Source organism: Delphinus delphis, chromosome 5, assembly GCF_949987515.2.
Source record: "Delphinus delphis chromosome 5, mDelDel1.2, whole genome shotgun sequence".
NCBI lineage: Eukaryota > Metazoa > Chordata > Mammalia > Artiodactyla > Delphinidae > Delphinus > Delphinus delphis.
Window position 1 is genome coordinate 138,302,237 of NC_082687.1, and position 6,085 is coordinate 138,308,321.

At 53.5% G+C, this 6,085-nt stretch overlaps 1 pseudogene; it reads right to left on the bottom strand.

The window, feature by feature from the left end:
• Nucleotides 1-5,520: 5,520 nt before the first annotated feature.
• On the bottom strand, nucleotides 5,521-5,616 carry LOC132426398 (U6 spliceosomal RNA; annotated as a pseudogene).
• Nucleotides 5,617-6,085: the final 469 nt, after the last annotated feature.

The window sequence follows — 6,085 nt, forward strand, 5'->3', positions numbered from 1 at the left end:
AGACAGAGCCAGAGCGAGGAGACGGGAGTCTTGCCTCTGATGGACTCAGGTGACGGGCGAGCGGGACGGAGCCCCGAGGGACAGTCAGGGGCGACAAGAAGACAGAGCCTGAGGGCAGCAGGGCCCCTGACCATGGTGAGAGGGCGAGGTGGGCCGCGGGGAGGAAAGGGCGAATTCCCAGGAAAATAGTGCAGAAACCGGTGCTGCAAGTCAGAACCCAGGGCTAGTCCTGCAACCACTGAACAAAACGGGCCGAGCATCTTCCTGCAGAGACCACACCCACCCCAGACGACTTTGGGCAAATCCTACAAAATACACGAGATGGAGGAGAGTCCAGTTGGAGAAGACACGCCCCCGAGAATCCAGTGTGGCCAGGGAGGCCCTGACATGACGGCGTGGAGGGGCGGTGGGGGTGGGGTGGAGCTCAGCGGTGGTCGGGGTCAAAGGTCAGAGTGGTCAGGGTTGAGGGCAAGCAGGGTCCGTCTCCTGGCCTCCACCCCAGGCCTCCGGACAGCAGGGAGAGGGCCCTGGTCCCTTCACAGTGGCCACCAGCCCGTAGGTGCCAAGCCCCTCCTCCCTTGCCCCGGGCCCCCTGACCTTGACCCCCTCCCCCACCCCACTGCTCAGCCGGGCCCCCCTCCCGGGGTGCCCGCAGCCCATCCCGACCGTGGGCCTCTGCCCTGGTGTCGAGGGGGAGGGGAAGTGGCTGCCCATGACGCTTTTCCTATTTTTCTGCAGCTGTGGATATAGCTTTTAAAAACCTATTTAAGTGATTTTGGTAATTTGTATTGTCTTAGAACGGTGTCAGTTTCATCAAGAATATCCCATGTACTAACCTGTCGCTTTTAATCCGGGCTCTCTGGTCCCCTCTTCTGGGCCCGCACGGCGTCTGGGTTCTCTCGCTCTGTTGATTAGCCTGGTCAGACGTTTGTTTATTTTATTTATTTATTTTGAGGAACCAGCGCTTGGATTTACTTTTGAGTTCCCCCATTTTCCTCGTTTCCAATTCATTAATCCGCCTTTATCTGTACTCCTCGCTCCTGCCTCCCGCGGATTTACTTTATTGTTCTGTTTTCCCTCCTTGTGTCGAATGTTGAGTTCATTTATTTTCAGTCTCTCTTGCTCAGTAATAAAAACATTTAAGGTTGCGAATTCTCTGACAACCGTTCCTGAAGCTGGCCCCGGGGATGTGCAGTCTCTCTCCCAACACCTGTAAAATCGTCTGTCACAGCTACTTTCATTTGCTCTCTGACCGAGGAGTTATTTAGGAGAGTAGCTTTGAATTTCCAAATCATCTGGCTTCCTTTTTAGATCCTTTTAGCAATTTTGAGTGTCACTGCATTGGTTTAAATAATGAGGCATATAAATGTTTCACCGTTTGGAATGTGGTGAGGCATGCTTGCATGTGTGTGCACGTGTGTACCTACGTGCACACCCACGTGCCCACACACGAACCTGCGTGCACCCGCATGTGTGCACCTGGGGGCCCGCGTGTGTGTATGTGCATGCATGGGTCTGTGTGCCTGCCCATGTACGGCCGTATACATGTGGAACGTGTGTGTATAGGCACGTGTGGGGCTGTGCCCACGTGCACGTGTGTGCATGCACACGTGTGGGGAATGTTATGTGGTTTCTGGCCGGGCGAGGGCTGTCCAGTCAAGGGCGTCCAGGAGGGGACTCAGGCCTCGTCCACCTTCCAGTTTTGTCCACCCGGTCCTGGGTCTCTGGCTGAGGTCTGGGCGCTGGAGCTGGCTTCCCCAGGTGCTCACGGCGACATCCCTGATCTCGCGCCCTTTGCTGGTCTCGATGGCCAGGACTGCTTGTTAACAGGCTGAAAAGACACCTTGGAGGCCCCCGGGCGGGCGGCCTGGGAAGGGCTTGTTGGGGATCCTTGTGCTGGTGGCAGAGGGTGGGGCTCGTCCTGTGGCCCCAGGTCTTCCCTCCAACCCCAAAGACAAGGAGCAGAGCACGGGGAAGACCCGGGAGATTCACAGGAAGTCCAATTTTATTCCTAGTTTGCTAATGATAAAAAATCATGAACGAACATTGAATTTTCGTTTATTCGTCAGTTGAGAGGATCATACGATGTTTCTCCTTTAATCTGTACATGAGTTTTCTAGGGCAGCTGCAGCAAATACTACAGACTGGGGAGGGTGCGCTGGGGGCCTCAGACAACAGGCATTTGCTCGCCCCAGTCCTGGGGGCTGCAAGTCCCATTTCAGGGTGTGCGCGGGGCTGGGTCCTCCTGAGGCGGCCTCTCCTGGGCGTGCAGACGGCCACCTCCTCCCCGTGTCCTCACAGGGTCGTCCCTCTGTGTGTGTCTGTGTCCTAATCTCCTCCTCCTATAAGGACACCAGTCAGATTGGATCAGGGCCCACCCTTGGGACCTCATTTTACATTATTCACCTCTTTAAAGACCCTGTCTCCAATTTTTTTTTATTGTGGTAGAATACATATAACATAACATTTACCACGTTAACCATTAAAAACATTTTTTTTATTGGGGTATAGTTGATTTACAATGTTGTGTTAGTTTCAGGTGTACAGCAAAATGATCAGTTACACATGTACATATATCCACTCTTTTAGGCCACACAGGCCATTGCAGAGTACTGAGTAGAGTTCCCTGTGCGCTACAGTAGGCCCTTATGAGTTACCTGTTTTATATATAGTAGTGTGTCTCTGCCCATCCCAGTCTCCCAATTGATCCCCCCCCCCTTACCCGCTGGTAACCGTAAATTTGTTTTCTACGTCCATGACTCTACTTCTGTTCTTAAGTGCACAGTTCAGTGGCGTTAAGTACATTCGCGTTGCTGTGCAGCCGTCACCATCCATCTCCAGAACTTTTCCATCTTCCCAAACTGAGCTCTGCACCCATTAAACACTAACCTCCCGTCCCCCTCCCCCGGCCCCCACCATCTGCTCTCTGTCTCTATGGATCTGACTCCTCTAGGGACTCATATAAGTGGAATCACACAGTACTTTTGTTTTAACTGACTTATGTCACTGAGGATAATGTCCTCAACGTTCATCCATGTTGTAGCAGGTGTCAGAATCTCCTTCCCTTTTAAGGCTGAATAACATTCCACTGTGTGAATGGACACTTGGGTTGTGTCTACCTTTTGCCTGTTGTGAGTAACGCTGCTATGAACATGGGGGTACAAATACCCCACTGAGACCCTGCTGTCAGTTCTTTTGAGCGTGTGACCAGAAATGGAATTGCCGGGTTCAGTGGTGGCTGTTTAGTTTTTTGAGGAACCTCCACACTGTTCCCCAGCAGCTGCGCCATTTCACATTCTGCCAGCCGTGCACAGGGCTCCAGTTTCTCCACATCCTGGCTGACACTTGTTTTCTGTTGTTTTTTTTGTTTGTTTTGTTTTTTTTTTAATGTTGAGCCTTCTTTTAATTTATTTATTTTTATTTTTGGCTGTGTTGGGCCTTCGTTTCTGTGCGAGGGCTTTCTCTAGTTGTGTCAAGCAGGGACCACTCTTCATCGCGGTGTGTGGGCCTCTCACTGTCTTGGCCTCTCTTGTTGCGGAGCACAGGCTCCAGACGCTCAGGCTCAGTAGTTGTGGGTCACGGGCCCAGCCGCTCCGCGGCATGTGGGATCCTCCCGGACCGGGGCATGAACCCGCGTCCCCCGCATCGGCAGGCGGACTCTCAACCACTGCGCCACGAGGGAAGCCCTCGCCTTTATTTTTGAAGGATAGTTTTGCCATACATGGAATTCCAGTTCGTCTCGTTCCTTCTTTAAAGAAACAATTCCATTGTCTTCAGGCTTGCATAGTTTTTGGTGAGGGGTCAGAAGTGATTTTATTGTTGAATCCCTGTAAGTGATGTTTTTTTTTTCTTTTCCTGGAAGCGTTTGAGATTTTCTCTTTAGTTCTGGTTTTCAGCAGTTGGCCACACCTGGGAATGGTGTTTCTTTGTATTCATCTTGCACAGTTGCTGCTGTTTCAGCCAGCTTCTGAACTCAGTGGGTTGTTAGATTTTCTGCTGTAGTCTTCTCTCTTCTGCCCTCTGGGCCTCCAGCTCCATGCCTGTTAGACACTTGGTAGTTTGGACTGTTGACCAAGCCCGCTGACCCCCCACCGCTGCAGGCAGACCCACCGTGCCAGACAGGTGCCCACCCCGGGTGCCCGTGAGGAAAGGCTCGTCTCTCTGTGCAACCAGTTCTTCAAGCTGCCCTGCAGACGCTCCTTCTCCTGCATCCCTGGCTTTAACGTGATGAGTTTTCTTGTCGGGAGCTGAGGGTTTCAACATCCTCTGCATTCTGACCAGAAGCGGACGTCACTGGGTATATATTTTTACATCCTTTTGTGTTAAATCTTTCAGTAGCCTTGTATGTTAGGTCTTTGGTGAACAGACCAGAGTGGTTTTCTTAATCCACTTCCAGCTTTACCTGGAGAATGAGGTGTTTTTTCACTTACTGTAAGTCTTCTGTCACTGGGTTCTGTGGCTTCTCCCTCTCCTGGTCGTGATGTTATGAGTTCTGTTTCTGCTCTGTAGTGGGTGCCCCGCCGTGATAATGAGCGTCCTTACCTCGCAAAGTCTGAAGCTCACCCAGGTCTTTGCCTCCCCCCAACACCAGGACCTTGGTCACTTTGATTCTGGCCCTGCCCTTTTGGCTTTCTGTCCTCTTCTTGTGCACGGGCAGCCTCGTTTTGCCCCCAGGCCGTTGGCAGTCCTGTCACGTGCTGTCAGTGGCTGTGGGTGTCCCCACATATGTCCCACCCTGGTGGCTCTTTGTCACCCTTTGCACCGCACATGTTTCCTCGGAGTCACCCTCGGTCCTGCCGCCGGGGCTTCTCCAAGGAAACTTGCAAGCAGCCGGCTTCCCTCGGTGGGCCAGCTAGCCACAGCACACCCACCATCTGCGGAGCCTGATGGAAGTGTGGGTGCGGCCCACAGTGGCGTGAACCCAGGAGGCGGGGGTCATGGGGTGTCTCAGAGGCCGCCCTCTGCTCAATTAATGCCCTTTCAGCTCAGGGGAACTTTCTCTGGGTCTTGCATGTGCCCCGTGCTGGGACCCCTCCCCAGGGAGCTCCCCTTCAGCTGGGAACTTGCTCCAGGAACAAGAAACCACAGTAACAGATGACAAATGAGACCCCACAGCATTGCACGGACTGCAGCGGAGAGAGCGTGCTGTGGCATCTGGGATGAACACCAGCCTTGCCGCTCCCAGGCCGAGACCTGGGACGTGTGGGGTGACAGGGACGCTTGCTGTGGGTGCCGCCATGCAGGAGGGTCATGTCGTCCGCACCTGCGCAGCCAGGAGCTCCCTGGGGCGATGCTGTGGGGAGCCCGGGCGGGCACAGGTGAGGGGGCTAGAGGGGGGCTGGGGCCAGGCAGATGCAGCGGCCACGGGACCAAAGCCTTCCCTCTCCGGTGTTATTATTTTAAAAGTCTTACACAATTAACTGCAAGCATCTTTTTACTGTTAGTGTATGAGATTTATTGATTTAGGTATTAATTTCATATATTACTATACATCCAAGTTATCTCATTGTCTTTTTTCTTTTAAATACGGAACGCTTCGCGAATTTGCGTGTCATCCTTGCGCAGGGACCATGCTAATCGTCTCTGTATCCTTCCAGTCTAATTGTCTTTTTGAAACTTGCTTTGAGGTGCAATTCACATGACACAAAATTAACCATCTTAAGGTGGCAGTTGCGACATTGGCAGGGTTGTGCAGCCACCACGTCCATCCAGTCCCGAGGCATTTCACGCCGTGGCCGCAAAGAAACGCCCCACCCTTGGCCGCCACCCCACCAACCTGCTCTGCTTCTGTGGATTTACCCGTTCTGGACATTTCACGGAAGTGGAATCCCACATCAGGGCCCTTCGTGCAGGAGAGGAAGAGGCCCCGGGAGGCGGGGGACGGGTCCTGGGCTGAGTGTCCCCACGAGATCAAGGCTCAGCACCTGGCAGCCCTCGGGCCTGGCTGTTTCCGAAGCGAGGTGCGTCGGGCGGCAGAGGTGAGCAGGGACCGCAGAGGCCGTCTGGCCCACAAGGGGGAAACGCTGCCTCTGGTGCTTTATGGAATCTGCGGACCCCGCGGTCGGTGCCCAGTTCTCCCAGTCTC